General features: G+C 46.6%; 1 pseudogene; it reads right to left on the bottom strand.

Moving 5' to 3' along the window:
• Positions 1–10,320: 10,320 nt before the first annotated feature.
• Positions 10,321–10,745, bottom strand: LOC105818987 (annotated as a pseudogene).
• Between the last annotated feature and the right edge of the window lie 3,158 nt (positions 10,746–13,903).

Below are 13,903 nucleotides of genomic sequence, written 5' to 3'. Positions count from 1 at the left end.
GGAGGAAAACATTTGCTTCTAAAGGCTTAAAGTATGTCTGGAGGACACACCAAATGTTACTAACAGTTATCACAGGCCAGGGGGAGGGTGGGGACTGTGTAGATGGAGTATAGGAGTGGGAAAAATAGTTTGCACTGCCTAGCTTTTTAAATTTTTTAATTTTTGAACCACGTGAGTGTGTTACCCACTCAGAATTTAAAAAACAGGCCGGTCATGGTGGCTCATGCCTGTAATCCTAGCACTCTGGGAGGCCGAGACAGGAGGATCGTTTGAGCTCAGGAGTTCGAGACCAGCCTGAGCAAGAGCGAGACCCCGTCTCTACTAAAAATAAAGAAATTAGCTGAACAACTAAAAATATAGAAAAAATTAGCCAGGCATGGGTGGCGCATGCCTGTAGTACCAGCTACTCGAGAGGCTGAGGCAGAAGGATTGCTTAAGCCCAGGAGTTTGAGGTTGCTATGAGCTAGGCTGACACCACGGCACTCTAGCCCAGACAACACAGTGAGACTCTGTCTCAAAAAAAAAAAAAAAAAAAAATTTAGAAAACGTAAAACAAAAATACAGGCCTGAAGGTCAAATTGCATGATCCACACTGGAAACTGAGGTTGGGAAAGCGGGGAATGAGCTGTAGGGCAGGGTCCATGGCCTGTTCCCCAGCTCTAGAGCCTTCTCCATTGTCCCACTCCCCTCATCCAGCCCTGGACACACCTCAGGGCTGAAGACCTGCCTTTACCAGGAGCCCAGGCCCCTGTTCACTGGCCCTTTCCATCATATTCCTACCTGAGCAGCTCCTGAGGAGCACATGCACTTTCTCCCTGATCAGCCCAAGCCCTCCTCTCTCCTCTGCACAGAGGGGCAGGCAAGGGCTCTGGAACCAGACAGGTGGGAGATCAAATCCAGCCTGCCCCTCACCCCTGTGATTCTTGGTCTCTCCCTCGGGTCAAGAAGGAATAGGAACTCTTGCCTTCAGGCCTTGTTGGGAGGAAACGAAACAGGAAAGTACAGGCTCTGGCAGGCAGCAGGTGCTCAGCAACACTGCTCCTGGCCCCTCTCTCCAACACCCCAACTCCCTGCTTTCTGCCCTACACGGGCAGGTCTTGAATAAGAAAAACACCAGCACTTTCAAATGCAGCGTTACCCCTGTTTACTACCCTGACCCTTTCCTTTCAGGGCCAAATCGATCCAAAAATGTCTTAGACTCAGGCCCGATTTTCTCACGCATCCCTCTGCTGATCCCTGACAGTCTGCCTTCCATAGCCATCCCCAGAATGCCTCTCCTTCCCCCAGAAACTGCCCTCCAGGGCCCTCAGTCAAATCCCAGGAGGATGTCCCAAACCCGGGCCTCAGTGCCTTTTGCGGCATTTGGTAAAGGGCATGCTCTTCCTGTTGAAATTCTACCTCTGTGCTTCTCTCGTATCTCACCAGCCCTGTCTGATTCCTCTTTCCCCAAGACGGGCTCCTCTCCCTCCTGAATGCCTGTGCAGGGCTGTCGAACCCAGAGCAGCTTAGTGAAGAACTCATGCTATTCCCTCTGCTAAGAATGCTCTTGCCTACTTTAGATCCAGCTCAAGGACCACCTCTCCAAGGAACCTCGTCTACCGCAACTAAGTTTACCCCCAACTTCACTATGTGTGCTGCCTTTCCTCAGGCTCACAAAGGCATTGCACAACAGGTGCAAACTTTGGAATCAGACTTTTTTAGTAGAGACAGGATCTCACTATGTTGCCCAGACTAACCTCGAACTCCTGGGCTCAAGCGATCCTTCCCCCTCAGCCTCCCTAGTAGCTGGGATTACAGGCAGGCCACCAAGCCTGGCTGGAATCAGACTTTGAATTTCCATCTCTTGATCTTATTGGCTGTGTGACTCTGGGCCAGGCAAACTAGCTTATACACCTGTCTGAGAGGTTTTTTTTATGAGTGAAATAGGGACAACACCCACCCCAGGGCTTTGTTGGGGGCTTAGATCCCTATTTAAAGCATCTTATCTTGTACAGTGAGAGGCAGGGTGGGCTTCATGGCCATGACATAAGCTAGTCACCCGTACCCCACTCAGAAGACTCCCACACTTGGGGTTTAATGCTCTGCGATCTCTGCCTTGGAATTCTTAACCATTTATCTTTGAATTTGTGTTTCGTAAGTGAAGTCCAATGGGACAATGAAGTGTGCACGGGGAACTTGGAACCTCTACTCCTGCATGGTCTGGCCTCTTGCCTCCTCCCCACATGAGGGGGCAGTGGTTCTGGCTACTTGCTCCACTCTTCTGCCACTTCTCCCCACCCCCATGCCACTCTTGCCTGGCCCAGCCTTCCCCTACCCCCTACCAGCTCCTGTGGCAGCCCCACCACCTTGGGGTGGGGCAGGAAGGTCAGAGTGGGACTCCACCAATCCCACCTGCTGTGGCAGTACCACTACATGTTTGGCAGGTAATGCAGCAGGGGCCTCTCTCCCACCCCTGACCCAGGAACTGAGCACTACCTGCATAGAGGTTGCAATCGCTTGAGGGTCACCATCCACCACTAGCTGGGATAGTGTTCCAGTGGGAAGGAGAAACTGACTTCCCTGCCCCCAGCTGGACCAAGCTCATCAGTCTGAAAGCTGGCAGGAGTGGTGACCTGGGAGCCAGCTGGTGAGCACACACTGGTCCCCGATGTCATCTGCACTCATCCTGTGAATATTCCCACAGCTGAAGGAACGTGACATTAAATAGTAAATACAAACCACCAAGAGAGATTGAGAGAGACCACGGAAGAAAGAAAAAGTTCCACATTTTAGTACCTTTGAATGGCATCCCCCACTTTTGAACAAAGGCCCGGCATTTTCATTTTGCACTGGGCCTCATAAATTATGTAGATAACCCCAGAAAGAGGCTAGGAGCGTCCTGTAACCCTGGAAGGGTCTTAAAATTTGCTCTTGTCCCTAAACAAGCTTATGGAGATACATTGACCAGAATAAAAGGAGAAATCACTCATCATACAATTTTAAATTGGAGACTTTTTTTTTTTTTTTTGGAAACAGAGTTTCACTCTGTCACCCCAGCTAGAGTGCCGTAGTGTCAGCCTAGCTCACAGCAACCTCACACTCCTGGGCTCAAGCCATCCTCCTGCCTAAGCGTCCCAGGCAGCTGCGACTACAGGTGCACAGCACCATGCCTGGCTAATTTTGTCTATTTTTAGGTGCCCAGCTAATTTTTTTCTATTTTTAGTAGAGATGGGGGTCTCACTCTTGCTCAGGCTGGTCTCGAACGCCTGACCTCAAGCAATCCTCCCATCTCGGCCTCCCAGAGTGCTAGGATTACAGGTGTGAGCCACCGCGCCCAGCCTAAATTGGAGCCTGACACCAGACCACACTGTCTGTGGTAGACTATTATTCCAGTTGCCCATTGTTTGGTAACACGCTGGGTAGTCCGAGAATTCCTACCTGGGGGCTCAGAGCACCAGCACATAATGCACCATGATCTTATACGACCTGCTGACCTAGAATCACTTCCACTGTACTCCACTAGTTAAAGCTATCGCAAGCCCACCCAGAGTCAAGGGGAGGAAACACAAACTCCATCTCTTGATGTGGGACTGGTGAGGTTATAGAAATTCATGTGGGATGAGAGGTATTGTTGCTGCCTTATTTGAAAAGTACAATCAGACACACCTATGAGTTACATTTTATTTTATTTTATTTTTAATTTTTATTTTAACAAATTTAGGGAGTACAAATGGTTTTTGTTACATGGACAAATTGTACAGTGGAAAAGTCTAGACTTTTGGTATACCTGTCACCTGAATAGTATACATTGTACCCATTAGGTACTTTTTCAACCTGCAGCCTACTCCCACCCTCTGCCTGAATGACATTTTAAAATAAAGCCTTTGTCTTGTAAAGAGTGTCAAGAATTTGCATTATGTTTGTAAGGCAGGGATTATGAGTTTAAAAGTACTAGTTTGCTGAATATAAGCATTTAAAATACATCATCATGCTTTGCCTGGCCCATCACCAGTTTTTAATATCTGCTTTGGCATTTCTACATTTAAAAAAAAAACTGAGGCTGGGCACAGTGGCTAATGCCTGTAATCTCAGCACTTTGGGAGGCCAACGCAGGTGGATTGCTTGAGGCCAGGAGTTCAAGACTAGGCTGGGCAACATAGAGACCCTGTCTCTACAAAAAATTTTAAAAATTGTCCAGGTATGGTGGTGAGTGCCTACAGTCTTAGCTACCTGGAAGCTAAGATGGGAAGAATGTTTGAGCTCAGGAGTTCAAGGCTGCAGTGAGCTATAATTGTGCCACCGCCCTCCAGCCTAGGTGGCAGAGTAAGACCTCGTCTTTAAAAAATAAATAAATAGATGTAGATAGATAGATAATTTTAAAAATATACTGGGAGGGCCAGGTGCGGTGATTCATGCCTGTAATCCTAGCACTCTGGGAGGCCGAGGCGGGCGGATTGTTTGAGCTCAGGAGTCTGAAACCAGCCTGAGCAAGAGCGAGACCCCGTCTCTACTAAAAATAGAAAGAAATTAATCGAACAACTAAAAATATATAGAAAAAATTGGCCGGACATGGTGGCGCATGCCTGTAGTCCCAGCTACTCAGGAGGCTGAGGCAGAAGGATTGCTTGAGCCCAGGAGTTTGAGGTTGCTGTGAGCTAGGATGACGCCACAGCACTTTAGCCCAGGCAATACAGTGAGACTCTGTCTCAAAAAAAAAAAAAATATACTAGGAGCTTCAAAAAATGTAAGTGGCTCAGGCTCTCTCAGTCTCCGGGATGAGGGCCATGTTGTGTTATATTCTAGCACTCTTATCCCCCAACATGTAGCACTGAGCATACAATTGGTGCTTAATATATACTTATTTCACTATTAGTTAAGACAGAAGTCACTTGAAGCTCTGACTCGGGTGGGGTAAAGGCAATATACGTAACCTAAGCATTTGTACCCCTGTAATATGCTGAAATAAAAAGAAAATTAAAAAAAAGAAGAAGAAAAATGATGTCTTCGGCCTTGAAGCAAACCTTAAAGAAACAAGGCTTTTGGACGACTAAAACTTTAATTTCAGGTTATTTCATTGTCACCATAACCAGGGTCTAAAATTGGTGCAGTTTCCTTCATTGGCTCGAGTTGGCCGACTCCAAAGGGAGAATGAAAACCAGATGATGAGGGACAAAGATGTGCTTGTGTTGCTTTGTTTTGCTGAAATGATACAGACGATCATCTTGGTTCCTGTGTTCATTCTCCATTAGCTACAATTCGGTTTATTTCAGTGAACATGTACTGAGCACGTACTGCAGGCTGGGAGCCCCGCCGGCCACTGGAGATGTAGAGATGCCCAGCGCAGTCTCTGCCCTCGCTGCGCAGTGTGGAGGAGAACAGATGAGTTACAGGCTATGCAAGGGACGCAGATACAGGGACATATCTGGGGCTGAGTGTTACACGGAAAGGGCGTGATTGGAGAACGGGCAGGGAGGGCCTCCTGGAGGTGTCTGAGCAGGGGTGGAAGCACGAATGAAGTTCTCCAAGAGAGAGAGATGGGAAGACAGAGGTGGAAGGAACAGGGCAAGTAAAGACAAACACAGAGGCAGGAAATGGCCCTCTTCGTGGTAGCCAGGCTCCAAGACGGCCCCCAGGGTCCCCCGCTTCCTGGCATTCACACCCTTGTGAGATGCCCTGCCACGTTTTGTCAGGGTTGGTCTGCGTGACCAATAGAACATGGCAGGAGTGATGGTACGTGGCTCAAATGACAGCATGTGAAGCTGCTAAACTAAAAAGAAAAACAAACAAAAAAAAAAGGAACTTCATCCAAGGTTTAAAAAAATATGTGACTTCTGTGTCTTTCTCTCTCTTTTGGGTCATTTGCTCTGGGGGAAGCCTGGTCATGAGCAGCCCTGTGGGGAGGCCCATGTGATGCCAGCGGCAGCCGCCTGCCCACAGCCACATCAGTGAGCTGAGAAGCAGACGCTCCAGTCCAGTCACGCCTTCTGCCGTTGTCCCAGCTGACTACAACCTCAGATTTTATTTTTTTGACTGTGACCTAGAGAGAGGCCCCAAGCCAGACCCACCAGCTAAGCCATTTCTGGATTTGTGACCTTCATAAACTGTGAGATAATAAATGCTTGTTTGTTTTAGCTGCCAAGTTTGGGGATAATTTGTTACACAGCCATAGATAACTAATACAGTGTGTGTGTGTGCAAGGAAACACAAGTAGTGTGGTTTGGTGGCAGCCTAAGTTTGGTGAATGACTGGCTCATTGGAAGGGCCTGGGCAGCATTTGCGCTGCCCTCCACCCCAGGCCCGATGCCTTATTTGAAGTAGTCGGTTATAGAGGACTTCATTGTTTCCCTTGACCTCTTGTCGTAACAAAAGTTTAGAGCCCCGCCCCTCCCCTACTCTCAGCCTACCTGCTTGGCCGGGACTCTGCCTACGACCAGGAGAGGAGCCCGTGACTCAGGCACATGCCCTGATCACTGCCATTGATCCAGGGAGCAGTGAATCTCACGATTTGGGAGGAACCTCCCAAATAAGCCTTCTGGGCTTTCTGATGGACTTGAAGCTTGAAGCGAGGGAAGGCTGGAGCTGCCTCAGCCATCTTCACACAGTAAGAGCAGAGCCTGGAGTTCACAGGCCTGAGGATGTGTCCCACAGGGTCCTGCCGACTTCTTTTGAGCACTAAAAGCAGCCAGACCTGCAACCAGCAAGACCTGGGCTTTTCAATTCCATGTAGCATTACGGTCCCTTTTTTTGGACTTAAAACCATTGAGTTAGTTTTTCTATCACTTGTACTGTTACAAGTACAAGTGTACTTGTAATCCTAATAGGTGCCCTGGCGATTAGCTGTTCATTTTTCTCTCTGGAAACTGAGTATCGACATTCAGTGAAGGTCATTTCTCTTTTCTCCCAGCACGCGTGGAAATCACTGGGGGCTATGCACACGCTTTCAGGGGGAGGGAGTCTTAGAACTGAAAGAGTGTTCCAGACCCCAAGGACCTTCCTTCTGCTGCTCCACCCTCAGAGGGCTTGCTTCACCCCTCCCGCCTCTGCGGCTCTTGTGGAATCACAGGGTTTCATGCTGGAAGGGCCATCACCAGACTAGGTTCTGCACACTGTGAGAACTCTGGCGTTATTTTTACTATTAACAATATTGTACAAGTAGACACGGGCCCCATAACTTGCAGTCAGCAAGAACTGAGGAGTTTGTTCAGTAGCTGAAGCTGTAATCACTGATGCTCAGCTTAAATCTGCGCCCTTCACTTACCTCTCCAGAAGGGAGACTTAAAGATGACACGAGAGGGTCCACCTTAGCTAAAGGCTCCTGTCATCCGATTAACAGAGACTATCTGAACATTCCTTTTCTCAGCCTAAAATATGGCTCACACATTTAAAATTCTGGAAGGTGCTTTCTCTTAGTTCATTTTCTCACTGTGAGACTGGGCACTGTGGTTTTATCTTCTTTCTCAGATTCCTTCTGTAATAATAATGTTGGTGTCCCATAGGCATTTGTTCTATCAGGAAAATCAGTGTTTTCTTTTAGAACAATTTCAGGGCCAGGTGTGGTGTCTCACGCCTGTAATCCTAGTGCTTTGGGAGGCCTAGGTGGGAGGATCACTTGAGACTAGGAGTTCGAAATCAGCCTGAGCAACATGGCAAGACCCAGTCTCTACAAAAAATACAAAAATTAGCCAGGTGTGGTGGTGCACACCTGTAGTCCCAGCTACTCGGGAGGCTGAGGCAGGAGGATTGCTTGAGCCCAGGGGTTTGAGGTTGTAGTGAGTTTTGATGAATGATGCCAGTGTACTCTAGCCCAGGTGACAAAGCAAGACTCTGTATCAAAACAAAGAAACAATTTCAGAAGCCAAATGACTCCAAAGCGAATTGGTTGGCCTTGTAACATAGAAAGGAAGTTATTGACAATAATAACTAACAGTAATAGACTACCAACTGTATGTTGAGCATAATGCCAGAAGGCATACAATCTCATGGTCCTATATCATGTGGTTAAATGTCATAGCAACACTTTGAGATAGGTACTATTATCATCCCATTTTACAGATAAGAGAACTAAGGCAAAGACACAGCTAACAGTGGGCGAGCTGTAGATCCAATTGAAGTTGTCCAGCTCCCCACCTCCCCATTTACTTATTTTGTTGCTCTGTAAAATTTTCTAGCTACCGCCTATTTCAAACAGAGAGAAAATTTGCAAGGCATATCCATATATAGAACCTACACTTTTAATCATGGAAATATATTTGTTCAATAAATATAATAAATACGCACCCTAACATAGTAAGTGGCTAATCTTAATTAAGAAGACACCAATATATTCAAAATGAAAATCCAAAACAAAGATTAATCTTGGCTGAAAGTCCCAAAGCTGGAGGAAATGAAGTATGTCTAATATTTTCTGCACAATTTTTCATTTCTGTGTTTGTTCTTCCTGAGGTTACTCACAGCAACAAAGAATCACAGGCCAGAGTGTGGTGGCTCGCGGCTATAATCCTGGCACTCTGGGAAGCTGAGGTGGGAGGATCACTTGAGGTCAGGAGTTCAAGACCAGCCTGAGCAAGAGCAAGACCCCGTCTCTACTAAAAATAGACAGAAATTAGCTGGACAACTAAAAATACATATATAGAAAAGAAAATTAGCCAGGCATGGTGGCACATGCCTGTAGTCCCAGCTACCTGGGAGGCTGAGGCGGGAAGATCACTTGAGCCCAAGAGTTTGAGGTTGCTGTGAGCGAGGCTGACTCCACGGCACTCTATTCAGGGCAACATAGTGAGACTCTGTCTCAAAAAATAAATAAATAAATAGTTACAAAAGCTCAGAGCTTGGAGAAATCTTAGAAACACTTCTAGCCCTCACATTTGGCAGATGGGTGGGCCAGCCTGAAGAGGGGTAAGGGTGCTTTGCCTTGTAGGCAGCCGTGGGAGCTGAGAGCCCAGTGGCTTTAGAACTGGTCACCTCAGATTGAAGCCCAGCTCTGTCATTTACAAGCTATGTGACCTTGACAGGGGCCTAACCTCACAGAGCCTTGGTTTCCTTATCTGTATAAGGGGCAAAGAACACATACTTCACAAGGTTATGAAGGGAATAAAATGAGATAAGATGTGTAAAGAGCCTGGCATTTATTAATAGCGGGGATCCAACAAATATTCCTTTTCTCTGCCTTTTCAAATAGCTTTTCCATACCTCAGATTATCCCCATAGTATAGAGTGCCATAAGTTGAATAATTGGATCAACTGGTATAAACATCTTTATGGCCCTCTATCTATAGTGGCAACTTGCTTTCCAAAAGGGTACCAATTTAACTGCCACCAGTGGCATATAAAATTGCCAGTTTCACTACAATTTTGCTAGCACAAAATATTATAACTTACTTTTTTCTGTTGGTTATTAGAAAAATGAAATTACTTTGTCACTATTTTAAGTTGCATCTCTTTGATTAATCGTGGGGGGGTGAATACTTCCCCATATATATGTTCCTTGTTTTCTTTCTTTTTTTTTTTTTTTTTTTTTGAGACAGAGTCTCACTCTGTTGCCCGGGCTAGAATGCCGTGGCGTCAGCCTAGCTCACAGCAACCTCAGACTCCTGAGCTCAAGCAATCCTCCTGCCTCAGCCTCCCAAGTAGCTGGGACTACAGGCATGCACCACCATGCCCGGCTAATTTTTTCTATATATTTTTAGTTGTCCAATTAATTTCTTTCTATTTTTGGTAGAGACGGGGTCTCGCTCTTGCTCAGGCTGGTCTCGAACTCCTGAGCTCAAACAATCCGCCTGCCTCAGCCTCCCAGAGTGCTAGGATTACAGGCGTGAGCCACCACGCCCGGCCATGTTCCCTGTTTTCTGACTTAACTGCTCATGACCTTGGACAATGGGGTCTTGATGTCTTTTCTTATCAGTATGTATGAATTACTGTTTATGATAAAGAAATTTACTTTTATGATTTATATTTGCTGCAAATGTTTATTCCTAGTCTTTTGTTTGACTTTTTGAAACTGTTTTGTTTTATTTTGTGATTTTGTAGTGACAAGTCATTATTATAGTGGTGGTGGTTGTGGAGATTTTTTTTTTTTTCAGTATACAGACATGTTTATTGACAAACAAGATACACATACCCCTGCACGGGTCTTGCTGGGACATTTCAGGAATCTTGGAGCTGGGAACACCCCTTCCTCCCTGCCCCCTTCTTCTCTAGGCGGGAGGTTGGGCTCTCTGGAAAAGGGCTTCTGGCCTTTTCGTGCTGGAAACCCTGTAGGTGTGCCAGTTGGGCTCTCACGGCTTCTCATGTCCATACCCTCCTGCCCCTCTGGGCCACGGACAAGGGGCTGTGAGCCTCTGCTCAGTCATTCACATCCAGACCAAATTCTGGATACAACTCTTCGGTGGTGACACCTCGAATCACAGCTAGCTTGCCCAGAGCATCTGCCCTACGTCCTTGATGTCATTGTACTCACGGAGCTGAGCGATGTGGTCCTCCAGTTCATTCACACGGCAGCCTTCAGATGTTAACTGGAAGGTCTCCTTGTCCAGCATGTCCTTCTTCTCCCTCAGTTTCTGAATGTCAAGGTGTAGAGACTCCTCGCCAGTCCCGTCAGCGTGGCCAGACTTGGGAGATGGTCGAGGGGATCGGAAGGTCCCGCGGTAACTTCGGTTAAGTCCGGGTTCAGTCCTCCTGAGCCCTGGGGTCCGAGGCCCCCGGGTCGGGGGGTTCAGTGGTGCGGGAGGGTCCAGGGCGGGGGCCGGAGAGCGGCCTCTCAGGTCCATCAGGTAACTAGAATTCTTTGAAGGAGGCCATGAACGGTGGTCGGTTTTGGAGATTTTTAAACCAGAGAAGTCTTTCATCTGTATTTTGATATTTTTCTTTAGCATTTATTCTATGGCTCTGAAATTGACTCCTCCAGAGTTTAGATCATTTTAAAGAACCAAATGTTATGGGTCGAACTGTGTCCTCCCAAAAGATATGCTAAAGTCCTAATCCCCGGCCCCTGAGACTGCGGTCCTGTTTGGAAACGGAAGTGGGGTCCTTGCGGATAGACTCAAGCTGAGACGAAGTCGTGGCGGAGGAGGGTGGACACTCACCCAGCATGACTGACGTCTTTACAAGAGGAGAAGACAGAGACTCACAGGGAGAACACCATGTGTCAGCAGACGCAGCTGCGCAAGGAGCGCCAGGATCGCCAGACCCTGGAAGAGGCCAGGAAGGATTCCACCGCGTCTCAGCAGGAGCATGGTTCTGCTGGCACTTGGTTTCAGACTTCTGGCCTCCAGAACTGTGAGATAACAAATTCCTGTTGTTTTGAGCCACTAAATGTGTGCTGCTTTGTTATGACAGCCCTGGACACTGGTACACCAAATTAAGGCCAAATTTTCTTACTAAAATTGGACCTGGACAGAAATGATCCCATGCTGAAAGTGGAAATAGCAGACATGTAGAATAGGATCAAAAGTGTTGTTTTCCTCACATCTAGAAAAGGGGGGCAGGGAGAGTTTGCCTTCTTCCTTGCAAGTTACACCAAAATGAAACCCAAATGACCAGAAGATTTAAACCTAAAAAATGAAACCATTCGATGTACTAGTGGAAAACATGAGAAAGTTTAAAAAAAAATTTCAGTACACGGGAAACCCCCATATCTAAACATGGTACAAATTCCAGAAGCCATAAAAAAAAAGATTGATGAATTGACCTACATAAAAGCCAACTTTCTTCGTGGTAATAAATACCTGAAACAAAATCAAAGATCAAATAGCAAACTGGGAAAGAATATTTGCAATTCGATTCACAGATGAAGAACCCTAATATAGGACTTCCAAAAATCAATTAAGAAGAAACCAAGAACCCAATAGAAAAATAGTTGTGGGATATGAGCAGACAATTTACGGAGAGGAACATGTAAATAAATCAAACATATAAAAAAGCAGCCGCCATCATAATAAGAGGGGCTACACTGAGACACCACTGCTCACCTACCAGCTTGGGCAAAGTTAAAAAATATTTGCAGCTGGGTGCAGTGGTGCCTGCCTATAGTACCAGCTAAACCGGGAGGCTAAGGTGAAAGGATCCTTTGAGCCCAGGGGTTTGAGTCCAGCCTGGGCAATCTAGGCCAATATAGAGACCCCCTCAAAAAACATGCACTAACTACTTCCCATGTGTTTTCAATGTATTCTTGACTGAGAAAGGCAGAGTTAAGACCTCAGTCAGGAGGTGACCTTTAAGATTCTTTGCAATGCCAGCACTGTGTGAACCATCATAATAGTTCTTGTCATTGTTCTCACCCATTAGCATTATCTGAGTGTCAAGACGTTAGTTGTACTAGAAAAAGGAACAGTATTATAGTGGTTATCTATAGTGTCATGGTTAACTGCCTGGGTTTGATTCTTGCTTCTGCCATTTACTAGCCGTGTGAATGTGGGTAAGTCATTTAACCTCTGAATCTCAGTTTTCTTATCTGTAAAATGGGGATAACATAGTATCTACTTCATGGGGTTGTTATGAAGAATTAATAAGTTTATATATGTAAAGCATTTAGAACAATGCCTGGCACATGGTAAGCACCATATAAGTGCTAGCAATTATTATTACCACAAGGTAACCCTAAAGTCTGGAAATATACAGAATTTTAGTATATGTTATCAATAAACAATTTATTCTGAAAATTCCTCTGTGTTTCCAGACTTGGTAGCCAACCTATATGTACTAGGTTGTGCCACCACACCTGGCTGTACTAAGTACTTTTAAATACATTATCTTCTTTAATCCTCCCAAGTCCTACAAGGTTGGTTGTATTATCTCCATTTTACTAACAAGAAAACAAAAGATCAGAGAGGTGAAGTTACCTGCCTGAAGTCACACAGCTAGTATGAGCCAGGGTCAAGATTCGAACTTAAGTCTGCACAGGTTTTTTCCACTCCAGCTGCTCTGGAATCTTAGGCCATCCCCTTGAGAGTCTTTCTCAGTCCCCAAAGGCACCCTTGGGTTCACTGAAGATGGAAAAATCCTTCCCAGTTCCAGATGCGGGTCCTAACAGGAACTCCTGCCTGACTCTAAATCTGCACGCGATAGGCTGATTTATAGAGAAGTTGGAGAGCATTCCCCACACCCCAGTCCCACCCTCACACAGGATTCCTAAGGTGGGGAGAGAGGCAGGCTGGCAGCTCCACCTCCTGAGAACTTGGTGGGGGAACACAGGAGAGAAGGGCCTTTGAGGCCCCAGGGAGAGACGCCAGGGCTTACGTTCACACTGACCTCGGGTTTGTAAACATTGGCCCTGCAATTTCTTCCAACTCGGTCCCTCAGGTACAAACCCCAGAGTCTCTTAGGTGCATCTATGCAGGTTTGTCTTAAGGGACCATCACCGTGTGGCAAAGCGTAGTGACTTGTTTCTAAATAGATCTCATTTGGGCTGTGACTTTGAAAGCAGGCCAAAGGCCCCAACCTAAAATAGGCAGCCTACTGCCCTGTTATTTTCATGGCTTAAAAAAAAACACCCTCCAAAGCAAAGCAAGTATTTTTATCACAGGCCTCTCTTAGAATAGCAACACCTATTTACTTGGAGGGCAGAGACTGCAGGGCCAGTTTCAGTGCGGGTGACTATCCCAGACAGGGGGGATGAGCACACTCAGAGGGATTCCTCCTCCCCGTCAGAGGGCCTGGCTGGCTCAGGCCGCAGACCTGGGGCCTGGTTCTATTGTACCTGTTGGAGCCAACAGCTCCTCCAGCCCTCACCCCCGGCCCAGTACATGTGTACACATGCTGGCCCCCACACACCTCACTTTCTAAACTGCTGCTGGCCCTCTGGGTCCTGACCACACCTTTGCCTTCGTGCTGGGTGCCTCAGCCCTCAGACCCTCTACTTCTCTCTTCCTTGGGCTGGCGGCTCACCAAATCTAAGGAGCATACTTCAGCCATGAATAATCACAATCAA

Source organism: Propithecus coquereli, unplaced genomic scaffold (genome assembly GCF_000956105.1).
Source record: "Propithecus coquereli isolate 6110/MARCELLA unplaced genomic scaffold, Pcoq_1.0 Scaffold461, whole genome shotgun sequence".
Taxonomy (NCBI): Eukaryota; Metazoa; Chordata; class Mammalia; order Primates; family Indriidae; genus Propithecus; species Propithecus coquereli.
This window is presented reverse-complemented; position numbering and strand designations above follow the sequence as displayed.